The sequence below is a fragment of the Anas platyrhynchos genome, chromosome 3 (genome assembly GCF_047663525.1).
Source record: "Anas platyrhynchos isolate ZD024472 breed Pekin duck chromosome 3, IASCAAS_PekinDuck_T2T, whole genome shotgun sequence".
Lineage (NCBI taxonomy): Eukaryota > Metazoa > Chordata > Aves > Anseriformes > Anatidae > Anas > Anas platyrhynchos.
In genome coordinates this window covers 36387494-36404828 of record NC_092589.1, presented here as the reverse complement: position 1 = coordinate 36404828, position 17335 = coordinate 36387494, and the positions used below count along the sequence as shown (strand labels likewise).

The 17335-nt window shown below is 38.6% G+C and overlaps 1 protein-coding gene across 4 annotated transcripts in view; it reads right to left on the bottom strand.

Moving 5' to 3' along the window:
* The window catches only part of LOC140002140 (glucagon-like peptide 1 receptor), an 89425-nt gene that overhangs the window by 66631 nt on the left and 5459 nt on the right, over positions 1-17335 (bottom strand). Inside the window, exon 1 of one of the 4 annotated variants that reach the window (XM_072035711.1) lies at positions 4959-4982. The exons of the other annotated variants lie outside the window; for them this stretch is intronic. The gene's annotated coding sequence lies outside the window, so the exon portion shown is untranslated. Of the gene's footprint in view, positions 1-4958; positions 4983-17335 lie in introns of those variants that run through there. 4 annotated transcript variants of the gene reach the window in all.

The window sequence follows — 17335 nt, the reverse complement described above, 5'->3', positions numbered from 1 at the left end:
TTGAAACAGATACATATTTACTTTGACAGTCATTGATTCCAGAAAAATGTTATTTTCATTACTACTTCTTTCATCTGTTCTGGTAAATGTTGCTGTCAAGGACTTACTACATGAGCCAGTCATAAAAATGACAGAAGAAAATACTGAGCAACTACGCAGAGAGAAGAAAAATGCAAAAACTCAGAAGAAACTACCAAACTCTTGGACAGCAGAAATGCATTGCAAACCTAGGAACATGGCTTGTGAAGTGCGCTATAGAAGACATTTATGGATGCGGTTATACTCTGTTTTGCTTGCTCTGTTGTAGAGTTGAAATTTCATTTTGAGACAGATACAAATGGGTAGCTCTAAGAACACTATGGAAGGAATGATGACAAAGCTAAGCAATGTTATGGGAGTATGGGAAACTACAAAGTACAAAACGAGAGGAGTTCTTCACTCTACCCTCACAGTTTTAGAGATTAAAGTGTAGCCAGTGGTATTGGAAGAATAGCAGCCTTCCATTAAAAATATTACAATAATGTCTACTATCACAATGGGCAGTGAGAAATACACAGAAAAATATACACAGAAATATACTGAAAAAGTAGGAAGAGACTTAAGGTGGAGTTCAGATGCTTAATCATGGTTTCTCCCAGTAAGCATAATTGTCTTTGGCTTCTGCTGAAGTTGCAGAAGTGCATGTTTCCCCTACAACCTGCACCACACACCTGCTTGTCCTACACATGGCCCTGAATACTGTAGGACGTTTTCAGCAGCACTAGATGCCTGCATTTGGGCAGCTGACTCATCCCAAATGTCTGAGCTGCTGAAGCAAAACAAAGCGAAGAACATCTGTCAAAGTTGGACTTCTGGCTCTTACTGTGGTTCAAAATGCAATTAGCTAAGCTGGTTCTTTGTGACATACTGAACCAAGTGCATTCTAAAAAAAAAAAAAATAGAATAAAAAAATAAATCTGTTTAAGATGGTAACTGACTGGTTTCTCTGCAACAGCCAGCAACAGTCCAATCCCAGAGCTGGCTGAGCAAAGAGATGGACAGAGCCTGCAGTCTTGCAGAGCTGGGAAATCACAATGTTTGAGTTTCCAAGCACAAAGAGGATTTCACTAGAAAACAGAAGCAATAATCTACATCACAACCCTAGGGACTAAGACAACATCACTGGGTTGTATAAAACCCATATTTTCACTGCGCAAGGAACACACTAAGTCTTTTCACCTTTCACACTGAAGTGTCCCAAGGGATCCACAGCTTTTGAAATGACTACCAGTCCCTCACTCTTTTTCAGAGCTGTGGTGCAGGATCAGAGGGCAAGGGGTAGACATTTAGCTGTTTTTCCCCAGGATCACCAATCCTATATAGCAATATAAGGCTTTTCCTCAGCTTGCCAGCCCATCATTATGACCTCTCTGATAGGCTCAATAGCAAGGAAAAAGAAAAAAAAAAAAAGTAGACATACTAACCTTCAAAGACCTTTTTCTCACTGAATGCCTTCTCGTTTCTTTTTAATATTTTTAAAATAAGTTTGGTTCTCCCCTCCCCCCACCCCACAAAAAAAAAAGGTATAAAACAATCACCAGAAAGCTATTAGAACAAAACAAAAAAAACAACCTCCAGTACATAATTTCATGGGTTCTGCGCATCTACAGTTGTTCAGAGATTGCTTTCTTCTTTAGCAATCAAATTTGTATGGCTTTTACAGTTCTAGCTGAGGACATCAGTTTATTTCAGTTTTAACTAATGCCAACTTAACTCCCTCAGCAGCTCATTGTCACAGTGGCTCAAGGTCCATTGTCCCATTATCTGCCATATTGCTCCTTCCCTCCTACCCACCCCTCTGCCAAGACAATTATATGTAGTGCCTTTGCAAATTGCTAGTGTTTTCATCAACAGTTACAACGCATTTGAGAACAGACCATACAAGAGGAAATTCTGCCAGTGAAGCTCATTCTCCAGACGTCACCCATCTTTTTTCCAAACGTTACGTAGAAGATAATGCAGAGGTACACTTCTGTATAACACAATGACATGGGTCTATCACACCTAGACAGACCAGAACTCCTACAACAGTATCTTTGTGATATCATGGCATATACAATAGTGTTCACATTTATTTGGTTGGATGCAGCATTGTGTTTTATAGCCAGCATATAATCTTATGATTTCCAGCATTCAACCCACATAGCTGCCAAACGTTATATTCCAAGGGCTTGATTTGTCAAAAACAAGACAGGAGCAATGCTGCATAAAGGCTGGTCTTAACTCATCCTAATACAGAGAAACACTGAAGTAGGAAAAAAAGTCATGAGACAAATGAAAAAGGTGTACTGAGATGCTACCCAGGGACTGTACTCTGATCATATGAAACAGAGGTAACACAGGTCCACAACCAAGGACCAAATCAGCATGCCTAAAGTTAACTTCATACTGGATGATCTTCACATGACTTTATCCTTAGCGTGATGGAAATATCTTGCAGTCCTTGACACCAGAGTCAATAGGGAATACAAGCTAGAAGAAGAAATCTAGCACAATACACTGCAGCAGGACTGCAGCAGCATCCTCAGAGCCATGTTCCTGGTGTGGAGGGAACCAGGTGGTGTTATCACTTCGAGACCATCCAACATGAAGTTTACATTCCTGCTTTTGTGCCACCTCTTGCATCCTTTTCCTTCTACCTTCTTTTTAGACAAGGCACAGAAAATTTTGGCATTCCTACGTAGGGCTGGTTTTTGCTACACTCCTGAAAGACTCTAATGAGAGCACCAATTTAAAGCATCACCTTAACTTGACAACAGTCTGTTGTATTTGTGAGGTCTTGTTAGCTGACTGTATGGTAGTCTTCCTCCACAAGTGTTATTACAAGCATGAATCAAAAAGCAGATGTGAGAGACACGTTTGGTTTTACCTCTTTGTAGTTCTACCTTTGTTTTATTTGCAGAGACCAATTCAGCTTCTTTGAATGAAAAAAAATAAAAATAAGAAAACCAAAACTGTATCTTGTGTTTTTTTAATCTCTTCCATTCTCCATGAACAGTGGCCACTATCTTCAACGGTATTTAAAGACACTCTTCAGCTAGTTACAGGACACAGGAGTTAAATCAATTTTTAAAAAGGTTGCATTAATCCATTACGTGATATTAGCTTTTACCTCTTTATTTTTCCTGTATCCTAAATACAGGAATAACGTAAATAAAAGTTGATGCTTTTATTTAAGGCTTTGCATAGAATCAGGCTGAAGACTCCAAAATCACAAAATTCCAAATAGTGCTTAGCTAACTGTTCACTAATCCATTGCAACAATGTTGTTATGTTATTACCCTTGACTCAAATGATTCAGCAGGATCCAAATCACCCTTTCACCCAGGTAAAAATATCTATCAGATTACCCAGAATGAGTTTTTGTCTCAGTTTTTCCCTACAGCCCTTCTCTACCAAGGAAGTACAGAAATGCAAGCAAGCCAAGTTGGATCACGTTTTTTTCTTAAATTAGAGCTGCAAAGCAAGTTATGAACCACAGGAATCAGATCAAACTTTTCCTCAAATCTGAATTAGGCTACCACAAAACCTCTTTCAAAAGGATGACTGTAGTGTTTTTATTTTGGAATCACAGTGAAATAAAGACAAAGATGCCAAGCGTATAACACTTGGGTAGAAGCAAATGGGTGACCAAGAAGTAGACCTGAGAATTTTGGCCTTGGTTCCCCAGAGAGACAACAATATCAGTTCTCTGAAGTTACTAACAGTACAGCTGCATCTGTTGATAATATAGAGGTTTATGAAGTTAAATTAAAAATCTTTCTATATGCTTAATCCTGAGATCTTGCTTTAGTAATCCCCTCCTTTGAGCTCAGAGGGTTTTTATAAATTTGAGTTTTAATAACAAAAAAACCAACCCTCCAGCATTTGTTAGTAGCCAATATTGGGCCAGTTTATAAGTTATTCTCCCCTGCAATTCTCTCCTCTGCAACCCTCTCAAACAGCACATTTCCTCAATTCCCTCTCCCAGTATTTGGATAAGGAAATGAATTCGTAGCCTTCATTCCACTTCAGTATAACACATAAATCTACTCTATGTTTTCCCACCTTGTCTACATTCTTACCTCAGTTACGTCCACGTAGTTGCACATTAACCTTGTGCACACTATGTTGAGATATTAATACTGCACGTAGATTCAGCAGCCAGGACTCTGCATTATTCCTGCAAGTCAATCCCACATGCTACTACACTCCTTCCTCCCGTAAATAGCACAGAGGAAGTCAGATACAAGTAGAACTGGAGGTTACAACACAAGTTTTCCCCCACACCCTATCCTCAGACCACTTCTAGCAGGTTTTTATCTCTGTCCTTGCCTGCTTCCCCCTTGGTGGTTCTTTCCTTCCCATACTCTTGTAGGGGTATATGGAGCTAAAGACATTTGTGGCTTAAGTTACAGAAATGAATTGTGATTGTGTTGATGTTAAAACTGAATGGACAGATTTCTCTTCACCTTTGTGTGGGGAGACCTTAAAAAGGAGGGAGAGGTCAGCAAGATGAAGACTTCTGTTCAGACAGCAAACAAGCACATTGGTTCTCAAAAAGCAGATGTGATAAAGCCCAAGAGCAGGGTGAAACAACTTCAAAAGCCAACCGAAAAAAAAAAAAAAAAAGAGGAAAGAAAAAAAACACGCGGAGAGCTTCTTCTTAAGAAAACTGTCCAGCCTGAACAAACAGAAACACAGAAGAAAGAGCTGCCCCAACGGTCAAGTCCCTAACTTTTGCCAAAGTGAATATTTTAACTTATACACAAAGCTTCCCCTCCTCCACCTCCAATTTTCAAAGCACCAATGGAAGCAGTGACCATGCAGTAATAACCACTCACAGCTGAAAATAGATAGGTCACTTAAAGGAATTAAAATCATTCCATTAGTTCCATGTTAGTAGTTTCACGGCCACATATTTCCTATTTGACACTAACCTTAAATCAAGCAGCACTTGTAGGAACAGAACAGATCCACTGAGAAGGGGCTAGAGAAAACACTTAAGAACTTAAATAGCAGTGGCTGTATGTGACGTCTTTCCCAAGACAGAATTTGTTCTCTGAACTAACTCTGCAAAGTATTTTTGTTTTAGATCTCAGTTCATCCTTAAGATACACTTCTGGAGCACAGAGTCATCTTGCAGTATAACTCTTTCAGCATTTAAAGCAGCATAAACCAGCACTACTGTTGAAATAAGTTATTTCTCTGTTCCCAAAAAGTGGCTGCCATTTACACCCCCCTCTACTCCTCTCTTCTCCTTATGCCAGCATAAGTATCCATGCCATTGCACTGAGCTGGACAGGCAAGCTCTCCAGGGTAAAATTAAATAGGCAAAATATTCAAGAGGATAAGAGTTGCTGCAAAGCAGAGGCAAGCAACAGCAGTATAACTCACAGGGAAATGCAAGAATAATCTTACTCACAGTCTTGGAACTAGGAGGAGCCTAAAACAAAGCCCACGCCCTGTATAAAAATGTTTATGCTAGGAGTCAAGTATTTATTACTCACAAGGAAACAAAGACTTGAAGACTTCAGTTATTGGCGAAGTAGCCCTTCACGTTTCTTTGTTGATACCCATTACTAAATAGAGCACTGATGATTTTTCACCTTTTGTTTTCCACCAGGAACAGTACATGGCAATCACAGGGACCTTGAGATCAGAAGAAACCACGATAATCTCACAGCTGATGAAAATTTCATTGCCCTCCTTTGTAACACCTTTTAGAGCATCACACATGCTATATTAACCAGAAAATACTATTCATACACATCTAATCTTGGTTCAAAGACTTAAAGTGATAGAGAATACATTGCACTCTTAGGCAATCTGCTACTATGGCTAATTACACTCACTACTGAATTATTTCTGGTGCTTATTTCTGGTCTGAGTAGACTCAATCATGCAAATAAGTTTCCTTAAAAGGAATGACTTCACAAAACATGAAGTATATCAGCAATTTTGTTCATCAGAATGGGGCTAATGTCATGAAAATACACATAATTTTTCCTCTAAATAATAAGCTGGTTAGTATTAGTTATGTTAGATTATTTTTTCAGTCTTTTCACAATATAGTGGTGCGAGTATCAGATTAAAAAGATATTAATTACTAGTGAAGGCAAATATAAGTTAAGTTTTTTATAATATTGCTACCATGCAGTACCATGATAATGTTCCGCCCTGGTGCCCTGGGGAGGGAAGACCTGATTTCTACTTCCCATCACTGTTAGGATTTATTTGGTTTCTGACATAGTTGTCCTTAGCCCCATTACCCATAGCTTTTTCAGATGCTCTAATCTCAAATAGCATTTTTTAATTGTTGATTGATTTGTACTTGTTGATATCAGCTTTACTTTTTTTTTTTTTTGTCGGTCATTCCTGGACTTAATTTGGCTGTCCCTTCCATTTCTTAAAAGAATGGATTTGGGTACATCACCAACATCTTGAACACCTCAAAGTTAGTAGTATTTGTGCTTTTATATTTTCTTTTCTCATCATTTTTACTTTTCCAGCCTTGTGCTTCAGATGGTAGTTCACATTTCTTTCTACTTTTCCATAGAGAAGAAGGAATTTATTGAATGAACAAATAAAAATATGCAGATGGAAGTGCTATGCTACCAGGGCTGTGCACCACACCTGCTTATAGAGATCAGTAAAAGCTTTCATGCTTTCACAGCTAACAAAGCAGGATACTTTGTATACTGTACAGATGCAGTGCCTCTGTCACCTCTGGTATCCTTCTTGCCTTAGTAGCATAAATTTTGAGGACAGAAAGTTTACTTACATAAGTTTAAAATAGGTATGTTATTCACCGTATGTTAAAGTTCTGTACATATGTTACCAGTCATACACGTGCACATGTACACCCATGCAACCCCCTCTTACATCCTTCCAAAGAACCCAGAGAACGCAGCATTAGAACTCACCTGACTTTTTCCTCTGACTACCTATATTCTTCCTCTCCCTTCTACCACTCGTATGTGGAGTATAAAACAAGATTCAAAGCACAAGACCTTACTAGGATCCAGTTTGAAAGCATTAGTAGTTACCATTCACTTCCTGGCTTTATTTATTGGGTTCTACCCAAATTTGTCATCCTTATTATCCTCCATTCATACATATACATCCATAAATATATATTTTAATATAAAATCTTACGGAAACAAAGCAAATCTCCACATTAAGATTAACATATAAAGATGTCCATGACACTCTTGCAATTTTGTTAGAAGTGTTCCTTTTAAAAAGAAACCCACTACCACAACTTCTCTCTTCACGTCACAGAGCTTTCAACAGGCTGAAACTGATCAAACAAAGTTCTTTTTCACTAAGCAGTAGAATTGCAAATTTTAAACTCTGTGAAGTTCTAGCCAGTAGCTAACAGATATCCAAGATTGACATGAAGTATACGGATGAAATCTTAATTTCCAAGAGATCTAAGTGAGATAAGCATAATTCTACATCAGTAGAAAGAGTAAGTGCACAGAGGAGAAAAAAAAGCGTTGATTACATTAAAATCCATAGACAAAGATCAGAATAGAAATTGTAGGTACAGGAAAACCTTGTGCTCCAACAACCTCCATGTTCAGGTCACTGTTGGGTACATCCTCCTCCACTCTTACAGCAACCAGGGTTTATTTAGACCTCATGATAAGCCTTTGTGCATGCAAATCTCTCTCAACATTCTTTACATAACAGTTTCCAATTATTAAAATGAATGCATCATGAATTCGTTAAAGATTCATCCTTTGTACTTCCTAAAAGGAGAGTCCTTTAGCTATATAGACTTTTTAAAAGGGCAGGAGGAGGTGCATTTTTATTAGCTGTTCAAAAACAAAAGAGACAGACACTCATTAAAACCCAACGAGGCCCCAGCTCAGTACAGGATCTCACTAGACTGACCACTATATAAATGTTTCATGTTTCTTTTTTGCCTTGCCTGAAAGAGCCATAGCCTAAACAGGAATTGTTCAGAAGGGTTTATTTTATGGAATTCAACTGGAAAAACAACACAACCTAGAAAAACAGTAACTCGCTATATGGAGGACAGTAAGACAACTCTGGCCAGAGCTGGGACATGATCTCTAGAGGAGCCCATTAGATAAGCAGCCTGGGCAGCTGGACAAACACACAGCAGACTGGCCAGCTTGTCTGCTTAGTTTCTAGCAGAACTTTCAGTGGAAAGAACACTAACCCACAGAACATTTCTCTTGTCAGATTACTTGGACCAGAAATGGTGAAAAAAATTAAGGCAGCACTAGGGTGGAGGAAAAGACAGATGGGAGGGAAAAGAAGCCTAAAGAAAAAGACTTAGTCAAGACCAAAGTAGGCTGACACTTTCCACTCCTAACTATTCAAATAGATACCAGTTTGTGTCATAAAACTAAGCAAAAGACAAGCATTGCAAAACAAGTACAAAACAGCTAGCTCATAATAGTACTGAAGTTGAATATTCCTGTGTCAGATGCCTGTCACTCCATACTTGTAGCAAACTTGGAATACCATCAAATTTGCTATGAAATGATCTTCTCATTTCCCAGTGAATCTGCTGCACATGTTGCCTTTCAAGAAACACTTTTCTCCTTTGCTGATCCCAGCTGTCCATTGAGCAGGATACAGACACTTTGAACAGTGTAATAAATCTGTTTATTTCCAGAGCTTGATTTTGCTCCAAATATTTCCAGCATGACAAAAATAAAGAAAGAGTAAGGAATAAGAACAGCTATAAATTAAAAACAAAAAAAAAACAAAAACAATAAAAAAGCAGAGGCCATTAAGTAGCATTAACATAAAGATCATTGCCTTTGATGAAATTTGTGGACAAGAGAAAGCATTTGGGATACAGGATTTTTATGTAAGTTCTTTTCAGCACATTAACTGAAAGCCTAGTTTCTTTTGATTAGCTAGAACACAAGGCATCCTCTCCCTCCTCTTCTCTGAAGTAATCATATTCATGAAATACTTGAAGGTATGAATTTTCTTTAAAGTTTATTTTAAGCATTATGCCAAGCAGCTCAGACAGATTGGCAAAGCCGAGATTAAAGACAACTCTAAGTCCTTCTACTGAAGATAAACTATTGAGTATTTTCAAAAACAACAGGGGACAACACACTGCGAAGATTAAAGTCAGGCTGTTAAAACCAAGTTGCTGGACCTGAAAAGGGGAACCTGATGGGGTTCAGGCAAGGGGCAATACAAAGTAGAGACATGAAGGGAACTAATTATTGAAAGCTTGAACAAGGAGAAAGTTAACCTCATGAACTTTAAAGGATGTTTATATTAGATTTGTTCTCTCAATATGTCAGCATTTAAGCTCACTAAATAGTATGTGTAGCAACAACTGACAGCTTAGTTCATCGTTAAGTGCCCGGCTTTAAAGAGTATACTGTTTAACAGCACAAATAGTCTCATTGATCAAGATGTCTACTGTGCAGCTGTAAGCCCTCCTCCCCTCACCCTCCAAATCAATTACACAGTAACTAAAAACCATTTTCAGAAAAACATAGCCCTTCAGCCCTGACTCTATTACAGAAAGGGCTCAGTACTCTGATTTCTGTAGCCATTACAGATATTTCCAACATACCTGTTGCATTAGTATCCAAGCACCCAGTCTTATTGAATTAAGTGCACACCAGGAAGCCAATTACCATCATTTCTTCTCCAAACCAGGAATTTGGAAAGGGTCGTTTTTCTTCATGGATTATGGTGATGTGCATGTATACATACATGGCCATCCTATCTTGTTAAGTAGTAGTAACAACCATTCTTACTTTCTATAGAAAGTGCAAGACAACACTAATCCATCTTCCTATTTTAACATTCCATACATTTAATGAGTTATCACCTAACTCAGTTTCCCTAAATGGAAGAGAGAATGCTATTAAAAGTTTGAAATTCACTATCTTGCACAGAAAAATCTAAAAAGAACAGAGTGAACCCACTCAAGCACAAACCTGAATGTTTCTTGTCGTCTATCAGCCACTAGATGTTCCCTCAGACTTATGTAGTAGTCACAGAGATGCATCTAACAAATTGAGCTACTCCTGCTTCTCTTACCTAACAATTCCAACCCTTATTCCTAGGAGAAAGCCTTTATCTGCAAGAGCAGACACTGATTAAAACCATTTAAAATAAAACTCAAAAAGAGAGAACAGTTAGTGAGTGAGCCACAACTTTCAATTTGGCTTCAACAACCTTTATCTTGAATGGCACATCTCCTTTGATCACCCAGACTAACCATGAATACTACAGCAACAGCATGTACAGTTTGTTCCCCATCTTCTCCTCCTTCAGTTCCCACATACACAAATGTCTTGCTCCCATATAGGACCCCAATTACTCTTTGTAGCTGAAGGCAGATTCTTCCCAGCCATTCCCACCCACAGACTTTTTTTTTCTTTTCATTGTTGAAAACAGGAAACATTTTATGTAGAGCAGGTCTGGAGAGTTTCCCACAATACACACACAGAAAAATACCTGAATATCATCTTCTTTCTTGGAAAAGAAAGATCAAGAGAATATTTTTTTCCATTTTGAAAGCCTGTAACATTTTTTTAAAAAACAAACAAACAAACAACAACAAAAAAAAAAAACACTAAGTAAAAGTAGTTAAAGCTGCCTTAACTCATGGGCTGATTTTTTTCTTTTTTCCAGAAAACTAACAGTCCACTACTGTAACAATTTCCTCTAGAATTAATATGTGGGGAAATAAATTAATCCATGTAATTGCCTATTTTGCTACCGATATAATATTTCATCTCTACTGTGATTACATAAAGTGCCTGGGTCTAATCAGCTGATTATAAATCAGTTGTCAGTAGATACATAAAGGTTTGCATCTCAAAAAAATAGGTGTTGACTGATGAAATGCAGTATCTAAATTCAGTCTCACAATTAATTAATGAGAACGTAGGGTGGCAAAGTGGGAAAGAACATGAGAATGATGACAAAGATGAAAGCTTCCCTGAAGTGTTAAATGATTTCCCATTACTCAGTTACTTTAAACAGCAAGAAAATAGAAAAATGGATTAGGAAATGAAGAAATCTTTGGCTGCTCAATGACCCATCCACATGGATGCTATCTAACTATACAAGCAAATACATAAAACTTCGTCACATTCCAACACTGAGACACCAGTGTAGCTCAGACACCAAAACAAGTAAGAAATCAAGAAATACGGTTTCAAACTACAGTTTACTTTCTTGTGATTTACAACCATGTCTACCTTTGCAAGGCCATTAAGAGTTCAGATTATAAAGCTCACATTCTTTTACCCTTACATCTCATTAGTAATAGAATCAGTTTTATTCTGGAGAGCTTTAATAGCCTCATTCATTACCACCAGGTGTCTTAATCCCCAAAGAGTGATGAACAAATTCAGAACATACTGAATTATTCTACAGACAGAAGATATCTTATGGAGGTTTATCCTTTAGCTAATGTTAGTTGGCCCTAGAAGTCCGTAGGGAATTAAGTTGTGTGATACTGAATGGAATTTTTAAAAGAAGTATGTGTCAACTCTTAGCTAGATTCAACTAACACAGGAGTACTGAGATGTAGACTTAAAGTGCATCTATTACAACACTAAATATGTTGGATGCTAGTTTTCTGAAGTATTATTTGAACAGAATGTTTCTGACCACCTTTATGCCCGAGTGCCTTCTGTACCATTTCCGTGATGCTTCACATTTCTGCTAGAGAAATTGTATGTAGGAAGAATTTGGGGCTTTTGAAAGAAGTACACTACGAATACAGCTTCATTTATTTGATGTACAGCTTATAACCACACAGTGACGTTGTAAATAGCATATAACTTCCTGTCAATTTTCCTTTTTCAAGAGAGCACTGTTTGCAGTGTCACTGAGTTTAAAAGGAATAGGATCTTCTTCATTCTTAGAACGCTACATTTTAAATAGTACCTGATGAATCCTTTATTAATGGTTTGTAAATGAGAAGGGCAATAAATTAGAGAACAGCAGACATCTGACAACAGCAGAGACCAATGGCTATTTCAAATCATTCAGATTAAATGCTCCACCTTTAATTTTCATATATTGAGGAAAAAAGCCTCATCCATTGTGTATAGCTAGCATTGTACAGCAGAATATATATTTTTTTATTCTGGAGGAATAGGACTAAAGAAGGAAGATAAAGACTGACCTAACTGAGCATCACTGATTCAGTTATATAATGCTGTATCTGTTATTTGTAACCCACACACAGTAGTACCAATAGCCACAGCACTTCTGCAGATGAAGTATGTGGAACTTGCAGGATTTTCAGGATCTGGATTTTTCCAAAACAGCACTGGAGCCCCCTGGTTATATCAGAGTATACGAGATAGGCTGTTACATTCCTAGATGCTGGTGCTCCTTTTAAGCCTTGCACTTCCTACTCACCTCACCTACTGAAACAAATGGAAAAATATGCTGAAGCCCAGATTCTCCCTCTAACAAAAAGGAGAAGAATTTGGATTTTGTGTACAAAACTCCTCAACAGTGATTGGTCTGTAGATGAGTCACATCCCAGCCAGTCATAAAGGTAACAGGCTTCTGAACTTCCCAAACCAGACCTGTACTTTGCCCTGCCACCCCATGGCTCACTGTGACAGACTCTGAACACCACAAAGATCAAATCAGGATGAGTAAATTCATTCATTTCATGAAGCAGTAACTTCAATAGAGGACTAACTTATAAACCAAGTCTTCTGAAATTGTTTTGTTTTTCCCATCCAAGCCAGCATGAAGTAAGGCACCTGACATTTTAGAGAGCTTGTCAATGTTTCTGTACATGTAACCCTTTTTGGTATGTCAAAATGTCTTACAACAACTCTTCAGCAGCTCCTTTACAGCACCCTAGAGAGGTCTGGAATCCCTGTATGATAGGAAGTGTATCTTACGATAGAAGCCCTTGGATACCAACCATGTCAGTTTCTCCCAGAAGGTTTGAAAAAAAAAAATAATTTTTACTACCTGTTCACACTACAACTTAGTAGTTGCATTAACCAGAACTTCTACCAGGCACCTGCAAAAGCAGAAAAATGGTCCAGAAGCCAAAGACAGCCAGTATAATTCTCCAATCCCTCCCCACTGATATGGCTTTAGAGATTAAATGTAGCCTAGAACAGTCTTCAGCAACATCCACCAAGGTTCCTGCTAACACACAACCCACCCCATGAAGTACGTTCCAGTATGCTGTGTGCACACTTAGCTTCAAAGCTAGCAACTAGCTTAAGAACAGCACCTCCCCATATATTCGAGCACATACTTGGTCCTTTTTTCCCTGCATTAAGAACTATGGCATCTTGAAAAAGAAGAGATTCATCAATGAGATCTCTACAGTTTCTGGGACATACCGTACCCTCTCACCTGCTGTTCCAACCTAACGTACTATATAGTAACAGCAAATTTCAAAGAAGAAAAGGGACATTCTACAATGCTACAGAAGTTGACTTTCAGTATTTTTGAAGGGGGAGGGGGGGGCTCAAGACCCATTAGGATAAAAAGTTAATTCTCCAATTTATTTGCTCTAAGGTTGAATGCAGAATCCAGGAGACTGTGGTTGATACCACAAGCAATATATCTACAGAGCTGAAAGGAAGTAGAAACATTAGGAAGAATAAGGCAGGTGTTTCCTGTGGGAAAGAAATATGTAGAAGTTTGGTGTTAACATAATTCAAAAGGAAAGGAAGACTGATGCTACGCATCCTGAGCCTGTTTTTAAGGGGTGCAATTCCCGTACAAAACTCCTTCCAAAGGAGTACATCTCCCTTTATTATCACAGCTCAGCAGACAGTCATAAAGCTTGTTACAGGGTCAACTGCGTTTCTGCAGCTTGTCTCAGCACACACTCAAAAGCAGCTGGACCACCTTACAAGCAAAAGAAACACCCATTATGAACAGAGCCAGAGAACTCCTGAAGCACCTTTTCTGGTAACTTCCCTTGTTTCTGTCTGCATTTGACTTGCTCGTACATGTGGACAAGCCAGAGTCTGAACTGCTGATGTTACCACAAAAACTCTGCTAAGGACAATGAGGCTTGTTGCCATAATCTTCTGCCAAATACCAGAGACGTACTTAATACAAAAATCTCAGTGACTGTCATTCCTCCCATTTAGAAAAGGATACATGGGAGAGCGCTGTTTCTCCTCCAACTTTTCCCTCAGGCTCATCACAAGTGTTTTGGTTTACCTGAAGTTAAGGTCTCCAGCATGGCTCAGTTTTTAGACTGACATGCTGAGTAGCACCAGAACTGCATGTCAGGGGGAGACCAAAATGTGCTAGCCAGAACTGCAGCTCTTAATCAGAGCAGGATTTGAGAGACTGTCCACATGCAAGCTTCATAGATTGTCCCATGCAGATACATCCTTACACACATCTGTTTGTCCTGAAGACAATAGGTCTAACAAATTGGCAAGAACAGTATTTCCTGGAAATAATAATTACAACGAAGTAGTACAGTTTTGCAGAGCAAGGAGGAGAAAAATCAATACAAATAATGGTGAGAGGTTTCAGTGAGTGAACAGACAACATGCCTTAAGTATAACAAAATTTGGATGACATGCTAATTCATGTCCACTTGTCCTTTAAGAAAAGAGGGTGCTGAAGAAGGCAGGAGACCAAAACAGCCTCAGGCCTCTCAACTGTGCTCAAGGAATTCATCTTCTACCATTTGCAGAGGGTTCTTTTACACACATCTTGAATCTTTATCTACTGCCAAGATGCAACCAGAAAGTAGGTTCCCTTTCCTGAACCTCTCCCTTAGCACAGAAGAGAACTTAGGAGCAGCAACAGAGCAAGGAAAAAGGCAGCAGCAAACAGCACCTAGACCTATACATCACATCTTACAAGAATGCAAGTTTTTAAGAGTCCTAAAGGCATTAAAGGAGGGGGGGAGTAAGCACATAAGTGAGACAAGGCAAGAACAGAACAGGAGAATACAGATGAACTCAAAGAACAGAAAAGACGACTGAAGACAATACAAAAATATTGGAATTGGGAAAGCTACCATAAAACAATTAAGGAAGAAGATGGCAAGAGGGTGAACTAACAATAAAAAGCAATCAGTTGCAAGAAAAGTAACAGTCGATACCAGACAGCACTCGGATGGCAATCCATTAACAGTCAATTATAGTGAAACAGCAATAAGATGTAGGCAGTACAATGGCCAGCTGAAGGAACTATTATTTTCCACGTACGTAAACTACAATTTTCTTCTACCTACTTGCCATTTTTAATTGTTCATTCGATTAAGGTGTGTTCATTCTATACATAGCTGCAGTATTTACGAGACTGTTAAAGTCACGCTTGAGCTTGGGGTATGGGGTGTTCCTCACAAGCCTTTCATGTAAGAATTTGAGAAAGATCCTTACAATATTGTGTCTGCACATATGAAACTCTATTGATGCATTCACTTACACCCAAGAATGGGATCGGTTGTTTCTTTAAGATGGTAAGACCTTAAGAATTCTTAAGGGGACAGTACTTTGTGGATAGCCACTCTTGTTCTCTGTCATCAGGAGATCTGCCATGCTGGACCCCAGAAACACTCTACTGCAGGGTTTACTAAATCCCCGAAACTAAAACTGCAGGGAGTTTTTGCATGGGTCTACATTCATTGCGGTTAGAACCATCTGCTTTCCTTCAGAAGTAGAAGAGGAGGACCTTCCATGTTTACGCTTACAAAGCGCAGATGACACTGTTGCATTGCCTACAGATTCTCCTACTGTCCGTGAAGACTGACACTTTTCATATGCTCCTTCACATTCACACCAAATGATAACTGGAATATAGCAGATCACAGGTCAATGTGGTTGCAGTTTATAAATAGTTTTCAGCACTGAACCAAATGACAAAGAACAATACTCAGCCACCAGACGCAAACCTATGTGAACATACCATAATTTCAGATTATCTGCACTTATACATACCATTAACACCTGAGTGAGCTACCTTCCATTTGGGAGGCTGGAGATCCCTAGACACTATTTACCTATCCTTCTTCTGATAGAAAGCACTGGCTGAAAACATTACGTTTTGTCTTTTCTTCAGTAGCTCGGTTAGGAAGATTTGCTTTAATTAAAGGAGCTCCTGCCCAATGCTTTAATTCAGCCTCACAAGAAAACAACACTGTAAGGCTTAAATAGAAGGTCTCTTATCTACCAAAAACTTTTTCAATAGCAAAGGCACATCTGCTATTGTGTAAAGTTACCTTTGTTAAGGCACAAACTAATAAAACTGATGCAATGCGCCAAGGAAACTTTAGCAGCTCTGGCTAATAGTACATGCACTGGTTTATCACAGAATAAGAAATACAAAAGCCTTTAACAAAAGAAGCTGAACACTAAGATAATTTTCCTACAGCATTGCAGAAGGAAACAAGCAGTTTTCCGAAGGAGTGCTCCAAGTTATAAGCTAGTGAAGGCCTTCTGATGTCAGAAGCAACAGCGCCTGCTGGTACGTCCTCTCAAGTAACTGGCAATCAATCAGCAAAGCAAATTAAAGCTCCATTTAGTGTGACAGGCCTACAGAAACAGACTGTAATGTAATACCTCAGAAAAATCCACTTGACAACCAGCAGGCAACCATTTATGCTTTGTATACCAGATCCACTTTCACTGAATTTTATTGCATCTATAGAGCTACAACTTTTGGAGGGCAAAAGCTTTAGTTGTTATTCAAGCCCTGCTTCTGTCACTTTCAGAGTACATTTTTTTTTCTCACAAGAGAAGAAAGCTACACATGCTTCACCACTGATATAGCCATAACATAGCCTACCATGCCCAGCTGTACTCTGCCTACACTTCACTTCAAATACTTTTGGCTAAACTGTTTCAGACTGCTGCCCAGTTTGGGAGATGGGTGGAGGGTGCAGTAATGGCATTAGAAACGCAGGAAAAGTTGGAAGATTTGACAACTCTTTCACTAAGTTTAACTTGCTTTGACCAGACATCAGAGCTTTAAAAATCAATGCCAAAGGCCAAATCATTGTCTTGCTGTGTTAAACACAACCCTTTTCTTTGGATATCTGATATCCTAAGCTCCTTAAGCCTGAAATGTCTGCACACACACACTCACATACAGGTACATTTACAATATTATAACAAGCAATTAAGTATCTTCTTTTTAGCTCATATACGCATATTTGCTGCATTAGGGCATCTGATTTTGTTGCACATGTGCTATTACTAGCATTATAGAATTTACAGAAAATTAGAATTGTTTCTGAAAAATACATTTTCTGAATACATAACAGGTGTTTTAGTCAGCCTTCATTTGGGACACTGATTTCATCTACTATTAAGCAATCTGAAGTTTT